A 14,894-nucleotide genomic window follows, 5' to 3' on the forward strand; every position below is an offset into this window, starting at 1 on the left:
AAAGTAAAATGACTTAAGAAGTGAAACCATGCACAAGGGGCAAGTATAAATCATTCTTTCTGAAAGCTAGCAGATGTACAGATGATATGGGATTGGGTAGTGAGAGTAAGAATGTCAGAAGAAGTTTGCTTACTTTCCTGTTATCAGTTGACTTGCTAAAAATGTATTGGCACTTTGGATTCTTGGTTTTGCTTTTGTAGCTATTATTTGTTTATTTACTTATTACCATATATCCAACAAAGAAAAAAAATATGTCTCTCTGTTTTCCTTGTTTATATCATAGATCCCAAGAGAGTCTCTCCCAGATTCAGAACTTTTTGCCCATGGAAAAGAAACAGATGTGTATGTGAGTATATCTGAATAAGAGAATAATTGAAGATAGTGGAGGGGTAGAGTAAGTACAGGATGCTCTGGAGACAATCTTTCCACAATCTTTGGTGCTTATAATTACAGAGGGTTTGAGATGATTATGTTATCCCCTGCTTAGCAACTACTCAGGTAATTCAATAACTACAATAAAAGTGTGTGTGTGTGTGTGTGTGTGTGTGTGTGTGTGTGTTCTTTGAAGGAGGAACTCTAACTTCATGGAGGTGTTGGATTTTGAAGATCAGTAAGAGAGATGCAGTATCCTAAGATGGCAGAACCTATGTAAGGGATAGTCATTAAGAACTGAGTCCTTGAGAACCTCAGAGTTTTCAGTGGCTAAGCTGAGCAAGGAAAAAATGCTGCTGTTGTGGAGGCACTGGCCTGTGAATGGACCACACATGTTTATGAAAATGTCAGCAAGGTCCTGCCTCAACTGTCTAGATCTGAGGTGAGCGGTGTGTGAGTAGGAGCTGTACCTAATGACTAGTTTTGGACTTCTCCCCAACTTTGCTGAGTTCACCCTCTAACTTAAATTAATTTGATTTATGAAAACAAAGAAATATTGTGTTTCTTATACTTCAAATGCCAGGAACTATATAAACCTAAAATTTTTAAAGATGGAAAATAGTGGAGCATGGTTGGGGCACAAGAAGTGAGAGCTAATTATAATGAGAGATCAAAGAGGTGACACATTTCCTAAAATGTCTGAATGGGTTTCTGGATATTATTACAATTGATGGATTTTTCCATGGCAAATCTGAGAAGAAAGAGAGAAAGCCCTCTGTTGGTAAGCATGCCCTTGAGATATAATACTCTGCTTTTTGCCCAAGCTTGCCATCATTCACTCAGGTATTGCCTCCTCTGAGAAGTTGTCCAAGCCCAGGTCCTTCTGGCTCCTTCAATTTTTTTTTTTTTTTGTTGTTGTTGTTGTTGTACCAGGGATTGAACTCAGGTGCACTCAGCTAACTACTGAACCACATCCCCAGTCCTATTTTGTATTTTATTTAGAGACAAGTTCTCAGTGAGTTGCTTAGAGCCTTGCGATTGCTGAGGCTGGCTTTGGACTTGCTATCCTCCTGCCTCAACCTCCCAAGCCACTGGGATTACAGGCGTGCGCCCAGCTGTGACTCCTCCAGCCTTAGTGGTTTGCTTGTACATGTTTTTTTTTCTGAGGCCTCTAGCATCATTTATGCACCCTTTAATTCAATTGATTATTATCAGGGGTAGAGGTTTATCTCATTTGTCTTTGTTTTTCCAATATCCCATAATAACTAATGTATAATAAAGGGTCAATACATGTTTGTTGAGTTGAATTGAACTTCTGATAATAAACTTATCACATCAGAATGTTTAATTCTAGACTAAAAGCAATAAAAATGTTTGCCACCAATGATAAACATTTTGCAAAGGTTTATGTAGCATGTTCTAATAAATGTAGATTAATTTTCATTACTCGCTATCCTAGTTAACACATAATTCTCATCTTTTTTTTCAGTTTTTTTTGGTGATATTTGCATATACAAGCTATGCCAGGCAGTAGATACGTAAAAAATAAACAATAGTATCTGTCTTTGATAGCACATAATCTGGTAGCAAAAATAATAATATCATTATAGTGAAATTATAATTCATTATAGTGAAAGAACTGCTCTCATAGATGCAAGATATTATAGAAATACAAAGGAGAAACTGATAAGTAAACCAAATTATTGGATGGTGTAGAAAGAGACAAAGGAAGCTTTCTAGGAGAATTTGAGCCATCACTATGTCTAAGGACAACTAAAAGTGATCCTTGAGTTTGGGGTAGGATATGAGGAGGGAGCAGAATCCCTTCCATGTTCCTCTGACTTTCATGTTTTAAGAAACAGCCATTGTTTCAGTATGGCTGCAAGATGGGATTTATGGGAGCAAGTAGTTAAGTGTCTGGTGTCTCAGCTGTATGACTGAAGTAATTTGTGGACTTTGTTCTTGGAAACAAGTAACTGAATATAACAAACACTAGACTCAAGTTCAGGTCTTGATTCTAAATCTGAAAAGAATATTTATTCTATCACTAGAGTAGGGCAGTATAAAGCTCAGGTGGTAAATAAAATAGGAGAGTTCTCTGCAGTAAAAACATTGGGGGAACTGTATTCCCAGGAAAAGGCAAGCAGTTATTGAAAGTTCTGTACAAAAATGGTCCACTGACTTGCAGACATTGAACAGGCAAATACTTAGATATTGAATAATTTATTGCCTGTTTCACTTAGTGTTTTTGTACATTGCTTTTGCTTAGATATCCAAAAGGGCATGTGGGTTGGACACATTCATACCATTGATTTGAAATGTCTTTTTGGTGGTTGACAGTGTGAGCTCCTTTGTGTTTCTCTTTGTAATAATGATCTTTCTATTCTCTGAGGCTTCTCCAATAAATATAACCTAAAAGAATCAGAATCCCACAAAATAAAACACAATTTTGGGGGGTAATGCTTCTTTGGAACTTGGCAGAAATCTTAACTGGCATTGAAGGTAGAGGGAGAAGACTCCAGGCTTGATTTCAGAGCTCAGAAGCAGAAGATTGAAAGAACTCTCAGGACCAGGCGTGGGAGATTCACCTCATTTCCCTCTATTTCGAGTATGACTCACTCCACTTTATTTCTTGTATCCTGTTTGAGATGCAAATAGCATCTCTTGGTATCAAGAGATAGAGGTCTAGAAAAGTTTTTTTTAAACCCTAATTCTATGCAGAGTGATGTCCAAATTTGCCCCACCATTTGTGTTCTTCCCTGGGAATTAGTATTTTTAAAGTACTGGCTGCTGTACTTCTGTCTGCAGTAGGAATCCACCCACTAAAGGATTTATGAGCTTGACAGCCTGAACCAACTAAAGATTTGGATAGGTGATTCACTTAGCACTGAGAACAGCCTCTGACCTCACTTGTCTTATTCCTCATCTCCCCTTTCTCACTTCCTTCTCTGAAACCATATAAAATTATGCTTTTGTCTGATGTGTAGCACTTAGGAATCATTATTATTTTTAAGATGGGGTCTTAAATTACTCAGGCTGGTCCTGAGCGCCCAAGATTGAGGTCCTCCTAACTCAGCCTCCCGAGTAGCTGAGACTACAGGTGCATAACTCTGCACCCAGCTTAGAATTCGATTTTCAAAGATCTCATTCTCTCAAGCATTTTTGACCAGATACTGTTCTAAGAGAAATTTTGGTGATGGTGTTTTTCCTTATAGCTAGAATGTTCTTCACTCTCAAGGTAAGTTTCTTTCCTGTACTCCTGAGGTCATTTTTTCATATCTTTCCCTAACACTTCACTTTTCTCATGTTTCCATTGAGAAAATTAGAGGCCATAAAAAGAGTCCTTTCCAAAGACAAGTTTTATAAACATTCCTGATGGCATTGATTTTCTTTCTTCTTATTACAGTGAGGAAGTTTCTCTTTGTTCACAAAAACTGAAAGTTTATCATGTTGGTATCCCTCTCTCTAGCATCATTAATTTCTCTATATCAACTGGGTCATTTTCGTCAGCATATATTCTTGTATTTCCCATCTTGAACAAAAATTGAATTCCTCTCTACTTACCATTCCACTTCTTTATTCTTCTTTACTGACAAGGTTTTTTAAAGGCCTTGTTTATGCTGTCTCCATTTCTCAACTTCAAGCAACTTTCCAAATCATCGCAATCTACCTTTCCCCTTCAACTCACCACAGAAAAAGTATGTCAAGGATACTAACATATCCAGGTTGTAAAACCCAATGGAGAATGTTCTGTCATTTTTCCTAACTTCCGAGCAGCATCTGGCAAGTTAATCATTTTCCTTTCTCAAAATAGGACTTCTCTTGGATTCTGACTCCATGTTTGCCTGGCTTATCTCTTAGATCTCAGGCTTTTATATATCAGTCTCCTTGACTGTTTCCTTCAATTCTGTCCGTCCACTAATAAAATAGACCCTATAGGACTTAGCATAGACCTCTTTCTTTACATTCTTCCTATGTAATATCATCCAATATCATGATTAAGAATTGACGAGTCCCAATTTTTTTTTTTTTATCATTTCCAAACTCCCTTCTCTGGACCAGGCTTGAATAACAAAGTGCTTATTCAATACTTCAACTTGAGTGTCTCTTGGGCAACAAATTGAACATGTCCAAATCAGAAATTTTAATTATTAATTTATTTTAGCTAACACATAAAAACATGAAAATTGTGCTATATTAATGTGGTCCCATGTGTTATTTCTATAAATTTATACATGTTGGTGATCAAAACACAAATTTTGATTTTCCCACTAAAACCTATCCCTTTTCTCATAAAAATAAATGGTATCACCATTTTCCTATCTGTAAGCCATTATTGATTTTTTCCTATCAGTGTCTCCATATTTTGTCTCTTACCAAGTTCTGTGAACGTTTCTTCTAATGTAAATTATTATCTCCCCAATCTTCTCCATTTTTGAGAAGATGCCACCCCATCTAGACCAACTTCACCTTGTGCCTAGTAAAATCCTATATAATTCTAATAGGTCCCCCTCCTTTTGACCATTCACTTTTCTATCTGTTTACAGCAGCAAAAATGATCTTTTAAGTGTGAATATGATTACTGAATAGTTTTATATTCTTCTTCAAATCTGGTCTTGTTCAATGGGTCTACACATTACTGTTCATTTCTACAACTACAACTTAGCAACTGTGCTGCTCACTCAATATGATTCAGTTCCATACTAGCCCTCTCTCATTTCCTCAAATATATAAACTTTCTCCAGTCTTAGGGCCTTTGCCTTTGCTGAAATAGTCATTCCATGGTTCATTACATTTTGTTTTCTTTCCGTCAGGTCTTCAAAATGATCATTCTTAATCATTCTAGATTCCCTTCCCATTCTCTACCACTACCTTTTGATTCCTTTATAACTCCTAGCTAATTATTGTTTCTTATATCCACAAGAACATTGGTTCCCAGAACCTTCCAAATTGGATGTCTAGGTTTCACTCAGTATTTTTTATTTGTGTGGTCTGGGATACAGCAGTTCTGTGGTCATCAAGATTTTTAATTGCTCCCTGTGTAATTTTAATCGGCAGCCAAAACTGAAAACTACTGCCATAGACCTTTGGCTCTCAGTGTGGTGCCCAATCAACAGCATCAACATCACCTGTGAACTTATTAGAAATGCAAAATCTCCAGTCCCATCTCAGTTCTACTGAATTATCTCCAGATAATTCTGACAAAAGTTTAGAACCTACCATTCTAATGTCCAGGAGGGTTATTTCTTGGCAGAGATTGCACAGTGCTGTTAATGTAATAGGCATAATAGCTATTTGAATCAACAAATGAGTAATCAATAATAACCATAATCAATAAATATGAATAAATTACATAAATGCTACAATGAACAAATGGCTTTCTCTTGCAGAATTGAATGCAAATAATCTGTTTTAAAGCTTTTTTATTCTACTAAGACCTAAGGATGAATTTTATTCTGCTAGCCCTTCCTAAAAAAGAATGTTATAGAACAGATAGAAAAGCAGAATATAGTGTGTTTTCCTGAACTGCTGCCCTAGCAATTCTCTTTCACAGCCTCATTTATGTTGCTGCTAACACTTTAGCTCTAGGTGTTTTGACAAGTGTGCTATTTTCACTTCTACCTCTAATTCAAAGGTGGCGAAGTGGAGAGGCTACTTACTGGATTTCATTGGTAGCAGATTAGCATACCTATTTATTTTCCTTTAATTTCCAGCATGTGAGCCACTAATAACCTGCTCAATCAAATTAGGTGATATTTGCCTTTTCATAATTGAGCTTCCAAGTATTGGATGTGAACAGTCTTCTGTTTGAAACCAATATTGCTATTAGCTGCATCTCCTCCCCAGCACCATCTGGAAACTTTACCATTTTCACAATGTAAAGTGTATCCTTCTTCTTTCTTACACATTTTATCATGCTGAGAATGCTCAGACACTAGGAGACCTGTCATGATTGGCTTGCTAGAGAAAAAAGAAAAGATTATCTACTCTAATTCTAGTGTGAAGTTGATATATAAGCTAGAGAGAAACAATGATATTAGTTCAAGCTTCTCAGAAGTGAATTATGCCTCCCCTCGGATAGTGTTTCTTACAAATAAACCAAAAGCTGCTAGTGGGGGTGGTTGCTAATTCCGTAGCTCAGACTTGTTTCTGATATTATTTTCTGTAATGAATCATTCTCCCAGACCCCAGGGAGAAATAATGCTACAGTTCTATATTGGCTGAAATGACTGTGCCTGCAATCTCCTCCCCTGCCATGGACACCCTGGAGAGTTTCCCCTCCATATCAAAGGGGCCTAATTGGTGCACATTGCAGTGGCTTTCCTGTAGGGGCAGCAGCAGCAGCTTTGAAGGGCACAGCAAGGACTTGCCCAAAAAAGATCCTCTCCAGGCTCCCCTCCAGGTCCTTAGTTGTAGAAATTCTCTATTCACTTTAAAAGACAGGAGGATTATACTGCTTGGTAGATTTCTATCCGACTTTTTTTTCTTCCTGGTTACCTTCCTTTTAGTGTTACTGATGCTTAGCTTAACATAGGAAATTATTGCAAACCTGGAAGGGGGAAAAAAAGCTCCTGACTGAGAAAATGAGATCACAAATGAACCATGGGCTTTCCTCACTTTCCTCTAAGAATCAGATAAAGCAGATGCCTTTGTGCAGCATGACGAATGGAATTTGTACGTGCCTGGAAATATACCACGTTTCTACATGGTGCAAAGACTGGCTAGCCATCTGTATGGTGAGCATCACTCTGGAACCTGATTCTGCCACTAGGAAATCCTCCTGAAGTGATAAACAAGACTGTAAGTATGTAGATTAAATAAGTCCTCTTTGTTGAAATAAAATTTGTGGATAGTGAACATCCTGATCACCTATATTCAAAATATCTCCCTAGCTAAGCTGACCTCTATGACTAAAATTTCCAATTTTCTTCTTCCTTTGAACTTAGGCAAGAAGATTCCTATTATATTTGGTGCAGAGGAGAGGAGAGCATGGATAGTGGTAACACCTCTACCTTTAGAGTCTTAGCTTAAAGTTGTTTATTACCAAAGGCGGCATTACCTGCATATGTTCTGATGCAGAAGAATCAGGGCAGTTATATAAAGGCAAAAAGCCCTAGTTGGTGGGTTGGGACAGCAGGAAGAAATGACAATGAGAGGGGCTACCCAGGTAGGGAATGTAAATTCACCAAAATAAGCCTTCATTTTCTTTCTAATTTTTCCATTCTTCGCCAAGCTGAACCTTGGTCCAATCACACCATTTCTCTGTCTGTTCCAGTGGCTTCTGATTGCTAGTATATGAAAGCATCCTCTCAAACTCACTCCTGCCTCTTCTCCAGGCTTGCTTCACAATCTTGCTACCTGCTCTTATGACATCCTGTATTTTTATAGAGTTTCTTACAATTTTATTTTGATAACTGTGTAATTAGTTCCTAACATCTATTCATTAAAACACAGGTTTCATGATAGAAGAGATTTTGTCTTTCATCAATGCTTTATTTCTGGAATGTGTTATAGAGCCTTATGCAGGGTAGATAGATTCTCAAGCATTATTTGAATGAATGATAGAAGGGCATGTTTTCGTAAGCACACAAGATGTCTACAGATAAAATATGGGAAAGGATAGAAATTTAATCGCCATTGTAATAGTACTAAGAGGTGAGACCTTTAAGAGGTAGGTAGACCATTAAAGTTATATATAACCATTAAGGTTATACACTCAGGAGTGGGGTTGGTCTTTTTTTTATTAATTAATTTTTGTAAGGTGGTGCTAATGATCACACCCAGCACTTTACACAAGCTAGGCAAGCTCTCTGCCACTGAGCTACAGCCTCAGCCCCTGGTTGGTGCTTTTATAAAAGGGTTTGTTTAGTTTCCCCTTGCTCTCTCTCCTGCCCTCTCTTCCTTCCATTTTGTGCAATAGGATAACACAATAAAAAGGCCAGATATTAGCTCTTTGATTTTGGACTTCCTAGCTTCCAGAACCATGATCAAATAAATTTCTGTTTATTATAAATTATACAGTTTCTGGCTTTCTGTTATAGAAGCACAGGATGGATTAAGACATAAATAAAATACAAGATGATATACAAAATATCTTTCCCAAGCTTGGAATAGAGAACATGGGTACTTTGAGAAAGTTCCAAATGTAAATTTATTTGGAATTTTGGCCTGCCTTAGATTATCTATGCTTCTCTTTGGTATGTATAAGAATATTAGTGCAACTAATTGAGAACTAGATGTAGCTCAACATTTTTAGATTACATTTTTGGACTTCTTTAATTTAGACTACATTGAAACAAGAAATTCTGCTCCCATAAGAAATGGGTATATTTTTTTTTCTTGAAGACTCAAATGAGAATGTTCATAGTGGTCTTATTCAGAATAATCCTCAAATAGAAACAACTCCAATGTCAACACATAGTAGATGTTCAAGCATTATTTGTTGAGTGACTAGTAAAATAGATAGGTATGAAGAACATATTCACATAATAGAACATGGCTTAACAATGAAAAGGAATCATGGACACAAGCAATGATATGGTCAAATCTCACAGATATTGTGTTCAGCTAAAGAATTCATACTCTCTGTTTCCATTTAAATAAAGTTCAAGAGGAGACAAACTATTATATAGTGCTAGGCCAGAATTAGGAAAGTGATCATTTTTGAATGGCAGTGTGGATGGAGGATTGACTGGAAAAGACTATGAAGAAACTTGCTGGGCTGAAGGAAGCATTCTATGTCTTGCTTTTGGTGATCTCAACCCAGGCATATACATTGGTAAAAATTCAATGAAGGAACACTTAAAATTTGTAAGTATATTATAATAATAAACAAAAGTATCAAAAATAATTCATGAATAATTTATATTTTCAAGAAAATACTTAGCTCAGAAATAAAATGCACAGTACCTTGTTTCTTACAATGCTTTTGAAATCAAAATTGAAAAAAAAGAATTAAAAAATGGTCATTAACTCATGTCTTTAAATTACAGCAAACCTCATATGTGATGATTAATCAGCACGTCTGCTTGTACTGAAATTCACAACTTCACAGAGGTAGGGATTTTGTCTTGCTTACATTTGTATCTCAAGCATGTAGCTCAGGGACTAAACTGACTCTTATCCTGAAGTACCTAAGTGACTTTGAAGAAGTCTTAACTTCTCCAGGCCTCCATTTCTTCATTCGTATAATAAAAATAATATCTAACATCTCCAAATGTGTTGTATAAGCAGAACAATAGTCTCAGTCCATTTTTTTTTTGATGCTATAACAAGACACTAAGACTAGGTAATTTAAAACTAAAAGAAATTTATTTCTCAGGTTCCAGAGGCTGATGTGTTCAAGATCAAGGTGCCAGCAAGGTTGTTGTCTTCCATATGGCTGCTTGAGTATTGTGTCCTCACATGGTGGAAAGGACAGAGGGCACAGGAGGACTCTCACCAACCTGTCTTATAAGAGCCCTCATGGCTTCATCCCTTACCCAAAGCCCTCAGTTCTTAATATTTTTGCATTAGAGATTAAGTTTCAGCATGAAGTTTGGAATGGACACAAACAGTCAATCCATAGCCTAGGCCCAAAATAATTTTGAATAAAAGGTCATTCTAATATCATTTTAATATCTTCAAAAGGTTGCCTTACGTTTAAGTTTTTTTTTTTTTTCCTTTTCCAATAAAATCAAGTAGATAGGATAAAGACTGCAGGACTCCTTTCAAGGCTTAGCTCAAGAAATAAATCACTTAAAGTAACTTTCTAGCTCTCTCTCTCACACACACACACTCATTCACACACACACACACACACACACATAACCTAAGTAAAATTGCCTACACTCTCTTTGGTATTATCAGGGCAGGATTTTGTTTTTATTAACCTTTGTGTCTCAAGTGTGTAGAATTATAGTCCTCACAGAGTAAACATTTTAATGTTTCTTAAATAAATGAATGAATCTCAATTTATTAATGTAGTCTAGCAATAGAATGATTTGATTCTCTGGAGAACAAAGGATGTATGTTGTATCTTTGGATGAGTGGGTTTTATCCATGTCTCCTCTCTGCAAATGAGAAAATGTAATCTTGTTGAGATTAAGTACTTAGCTTGCTGAAGGTCACTTCACCAGAAGGCAGCTGATGTGAGGATCCAATCCCACATTTGACTGTCTCCTCCCTATGGTTATAACCTTCTTGTTGTACTTGTTGGAAGATAATTAGGTCATGGGGTTGGAGTATTATGAAGAGATTGGTCAGATTATTTAAGTCATTTTTCTGCCATTCATTACATTTCATATGTAACCTAAGTCTAGTTGATGTAAAAAAAAAATCTTCCTAAAGATGCAAAAATTTTATTTTTGATAAAGATTAAGCTTTCATTGTTGGATAGAGTACGAGGATAGAATTCAAAAGTTCTAGGTTACAGCGCCAGGCAAGTCTCTGCTGAACTTTTGGAGATGAGGTAGATCATTGGACTGCTCTAAGCTTTCATTTTCTTTAATTGGATAAAATACTGACTACCCTGTTTTACCTCACAAGGCAGAATCATATAACAATATGTGAAAATGTTGCATGAAATGTAAAATTCCATAAAAATGTTAAAGGAAAAGAGATATCATCATGAATCATTAAACTATAAGAGATTGGACCGAATTCAAATAAACATGTATTGGAATGGCTGGATGAATATCATTGAATTTTCCCCTGCCTTCTCTAATTTTTTAGTAAATCTTTTAAAAACAAAGATAACTTTTGAGTAATATATGGGGTATTTTAGTTGAGGTTATTCTATTTCAACCCAGAAGAGCCAATGGCTTGGTTTTCCAGCCTGAAATGAGAGGCCTTGTGACCATGTGGCCTGCTCATTCAAGCAGATGGAACAACACATTCAGTGCTAATTAAAATCTTCAAAGGGTCTTCAAAGGGTAGCAGTAAATACTATGTATTTCCCTTATTTAAAATGCTAGCAGATGAAGAGGTCTTTTTTTTTCTCCTTAATGAATATAGGATTCCCATCTGTTATCTTCACAAAAATGCAGCATGTCAGGTAGAAGAAAAAATAAAGTTGGAAAGATTGTGTCATTCTCTTCCTTTCACAGTAAGCCATTCTTTTCTAGAACCAGATGATGCCTTTTTTTTCCCATTAAATCTTAATGCCATGGAAAATGATTTGCCAGTCCTGACAAAATAGAACCAAGTAGAACTCTGGGTCCTTCTATTTTGAAGGCATAATGATAGATATAATAGTTTGGCTCATTCTACATCCATATCAACCCCCAGTTAGTTTGTCTCCCATTCAAGGGAAGCTTAGGGCTATCTTCTGGTCCTCCCCACAACCCCACCCTGGGAGAGACTTGGATGTGGATGCGAACAATATGAGGAAGGAATTGCTCTTTGAATAGGCAGGAATAGGGTACCTGGCTCCACTGTGGCAGCTGTGGTGCAATTTCTGGTGTCTGGTCTTAGCGTATTAGATGACAAAGAGTTAAGAATAATGGCAGAAGCTGCCTATTTTCAATAAAAATCCCATGAAGAAACTGAGTGTTTCTCATACTTCCTGTTTCTATGACTGACAATGTATAAGCTTGTTTTTCTATCCCCCTCCCATAGAGGATTGTGAACTACCTAACATGCTTTAATAAACTTTTTTCTGTTCAAACCAGCCAGGGCTGAATCTGTTGCCTATAATGACATTTAGAGTTAACAATACATAGTGTTAAGAAGGACAACAGACTTCTGTGGATACATTTTGACAAACACAGTTGGTTGTTTGTTTATTCAGTAGCCATCTTATCACCTTACTAATAGAACCCCATTTCATAGGAGGTAGCAATGTCCCTAGCTAAAACCTGACATTTCCTAGCTTTTCTTGCAATTGAGCATGGCTGTGGATACAATTATAGCCGAAAGGATGTCAATCAAGGGTATCTGGGTATGCTTTGTTTCTCTAATATAAGCTTTGTGCTTCTTTTCTGACTGAAATATAAATGAAGTAGTTGGAGATTCAACTTGGGATGCATTTGGGGATTATCATGGAAAGGCAGAGAGTGTGGCACATACCCTGTCCTAACACTATGAGCCTTACTGCCTATGCCAGCAACAGATATCTACATCATCTCTGGAATTCTTGTTGCATAAGAGAAAAATGAACTCTTGTGTGGTTTAGGCACCATGGTCTGGTGCTTACCTTTAAAATTAAGTGCCTTACTTAATTAGTTCCTAACACAACTAAAAGTAAGCACAATACAATTAATAAAGTGTTCCAATAAAGCAGCTGTTTTAAGACTTAGCAGTTTGGATTACAATCACAAAAATATCACATACTGGGTGGCTTGAACAACAAACAATATTTTGGAGACTGAAAGTTAAAGGTCAGGGTGTCAGGGTGGCTGGGTGCATGGTTAGGGACCTTTTTCTGGTTTACAGATGTATGACTTCTTTCTGTAGCCTCACATGGTGAAAAGCCTGGAGAGTGGGCAGTGAACTCTCTTCTATCTGTTCTTATAAGGCAACTAATCTCTTCATAAATACTCCAACCCCATGACCTAATTATCTTCCAAAGACCCCCACCTCCAAATGACATCACACTGAAGGTCACAGTTTCAACTTATTAACTTTATGGAGACAAAAACATTCAGTTTACAGTAACAGCATTTTAAATAACATGAACCTATGGTAATAGGGAGCCTTCTCTGTTTTGTGATAGAAGTCTGGGCTAGATGCCCAAACCATCTTTTAATTCTTTTCCTCATTAGTTCTATCTGTCTGTTTATCTATCTATCTATCTATCTATCTTCCTGTCTCCTAAAGAATGTTCCAACTCCGATGCCCACTGAATAAAGAATTCTACACTTTCTCTAAGAAATCACACTCAACTCTCAAAGACCACAAAACAAAGGCCAAGGGAGGCAGATTTTAGCTTTTTCTATGAAAGGCTATTCTTGAGCAAATAAACTTAACTGAAGGTAATGAGTTCCCAGTTACTAAGAGTGTTCAAGCAGAGTCTAAGTGACCTTTGAAGGGGGACATTAAAGAGAAGGATCAAATATTAGACTGTGGTCAGAAAGGACAGATTTAACTCTTTTCTAGTTCTACTGTTCTAGTTCTACAGTTCTTGAGTTCTGTGGCCATATTCTATTCACACATATTTTGTACTCCACCAGCACGAACCTGTCTTTCCATTCACTTCCTGCCATCTTTGTGGTGGTCATGCCATGTCTTCAAGGCCATGTGTTGTGAATGTACTCTTTTTCACTGTGTACAAAGAAAGACTATGGGAGAAAGTGAAATTATGAGTCCTGAGGCGGAGTGACTAGAAAAAGGGCCAGTGATGAAAGGAGACCAGCACATGCAGAAGGAAGGGAGTTGAACAGTTAAAGCAGAACTCAAAAATAAGAGGTTAAAAAGTTGAATTCGTTCAATTACTAGGAAAAAAAAAACTATCTCTAGAAACTTGAGGACATGAGGGCCAGGTGACTAGAGCATCAGTGTGGCATGCTGAAGAAGGAACTGGTCAGCAATTTCAGCCTGACTCTGGAGAAGAATATGCTGGGCAAAAAGTCGGCTTTCCTGACATCAGCAAGCTAAAAATGATTGCTCAAGGGCAGAGAAGCAGGATGGGGTAAAAAATAAATCACACTCACATCTAATGGTGCCAGGCAAGAACCTGTGATGTGCTGACCTGCTTGCACTCTGATACTTTGGGATTTCTCACCTGTACAAAAGTAGATTCTTGTACCCTAAATAGTTTGGCTGAGCATGATGTTCTCAATGCGCATGACAAGGACATGGTCCTGAGATGGATCAGCAGATGGTACTGCATTCACAGGCCTTCTGGTCAGGAAAGTGAAAATATCTGTGACCGACACAGAGACCCTCAGGTAGAAAGACCCTGACTGTTCATCAGTGTTAGTATTATTACTTTTTTATAGTCTGAGGGATTCTAAGATAAAATGGGACCTGAAGCCATATCTGAAGGAATCAAGGAGCACTCCTTGGCTAGGAGAATGAAAGGAATATGATGCAGGATGAGAGTGGCAATGAAGGTGGTGCTTCCAGGTGGCCGGGAGCCCGAGAGCTCTGGGGAAGGCCTGGAGGCTCCTGTGGGAGGATCACACTCAGTTCTTGATCTTGTGCACCTTAGCAATTTAACTTTCACTGGTAGCAGTTCTTTAGGCCGGTGAGGAGGACCCCACTTCTGCTTGCTCAGTCTAAATGGTTTTTAAGGTGCAAAGTGCCTTGATTTCATCCCTTGTTTCTCAGTCTCTAGTTCCTATGCTCTTGTCGTGGCTGACTTAATGTTTCAGGAGGTTGCAAACACATTATTCTTCATAAATGCTAGTGACACTTCCTTACTATCTACATCTCAAATCCCCATAACTGGCTTTTCAGCTGAGCTTGTCTTTGCAAAGTAGGTGATTACAAGGAAAGAAAACCCATCCATCTTTGACTGAGCTTCTTGGCTGGCTTTGAGAACTGCCAGGTCTCTTTCTCACCCCACGCAGTTCCCTATCACGGCACAAGCTGCTGAGGAA

At 37.5% G+C, this 14,894-nt stretch overlaps 1 long non-coding RNA gene across 1 annotated transcript in view; it reads left to right on the forward strand.

Moving 5' to 3' along the window:
• Window positions 1-6,799: 6,799 nt before the first annotated feature.
• The window catches only part of LOC125611372, a 93,570-nt gene continuing 85,475 nt past the window's right edge, over window positions 6,800-14,894 (forward strand). Inside the window, exon 1 of the long non-coding RNA XR_007341540.1 lies at window positions 6,800-7,173. This is a non-coding gene — a long non-coding RNA (uncharacterized LOC125611372). The remainder of the gene's footprint in view (window positions 7,174-14,894) is intronic.

The sequence above is a fragment of the Marmota marmota genome, unplaced genomic scaffold (genome assembly GCF_001458135.2).
Source record: "Marmota marmota marmota unplaced genomic scaffold, marMar, whole genome shotgun sequence".
Lineage (NCBI taxonomy): Eukaryota > Metazoa > Chordata > Mammalia > Rodentia > Sciuridae > Marmota > Marmota marmota.